Raw genomic sequence first — 953 nt, forward strand, 5'->3', positions numbered from 1 at the left:
CCTAGTCGGCTACAACAAAGAAAACCAAACATCAGTACATGAACTTAGTGGCACGTCAGCCAAAACCTGACAATTCCGCTACTCACTGTCTCCTAAGAAGGCCAGGGTCCTCTGGCGGCACGCTTCGGCCACGCTCTGAGGCCGACAACATCGTTGCGTAGTATGCCCGGGTTAAGGAGAGACAAGGTGCTGTGGAATTGCTTGAACTTGAGGGGACCCTCGCTCCTCCTGCCTCCCTCCCCAACTCGCCACAACTCCTCCGCCATTGCCAAAGGTCACCCGCAAGACACCTTGAACAGAAAATGTAAAGGCTTCATTGCAGAGTCCCATAACACTTTGGGAGGGCTCACGAGGGCAGCGAGCTGGCTCTGTCGGCCCGTCGGTGAGGGGATTTGGCATAATACAAGTGGACTGCCTAAAACATACAAATGACAATGGCTGCTTAGAGTACCAGCACTCGGCACCTGAGCAATAACAACTTTTTCCTTCCACCGGTCACCACTTACCTCACTCACTTGACCTTGACTGCTGCTATCCGGCTTTATCTCCTAAAAATAAAGACAGATAACGGTGCTATAACATAGCCATCATTTACGCTTGCCCAGCACAGACAAATAGTGACTGACCTTCCTGCGGGAATCCCCTCACCCGGTATTGGGCGCTCTGCCACGGATTTAATCCATCTGCATCTGAAAGAAAGTGATAACAAAAGTCAAAGGGCTGCATGAGAATTTCACGGCTCCAACTATCTCATGTGAATCTAGGAATATCATCTAGAGCCCAGCTACAACCTACATTACAAATTTCAAGTCCCCAGGCCTTGTCCTATTACACCTACGTGCCAGACTATGCAGCAGGGCAGAGCAGCTCCGGGCCAAACCCATGCAGGCACCCGTGACACAGGAGATGACAAATGAGGAGACATGACAAGGACAGAAACCCTCTGCGAAAAG

The sequence above is a fragment of the Corvus brachyrhynchos genome, unplaced genomic scaffold (genome assembly GCF_000691975.1).
Source record: "Corvus brachyrhynchos isolate BGI_N302 unplaced genomic scaffold, ASM69197v1 scaffold1275, whole genome shotgun sequence".
Taxonomy (NCBI): Eukaryota; Metazoa; Chordata; class Aves; order Passeriformes; family Corvidae; genus Corvus; species Corvus brachyrhynchos.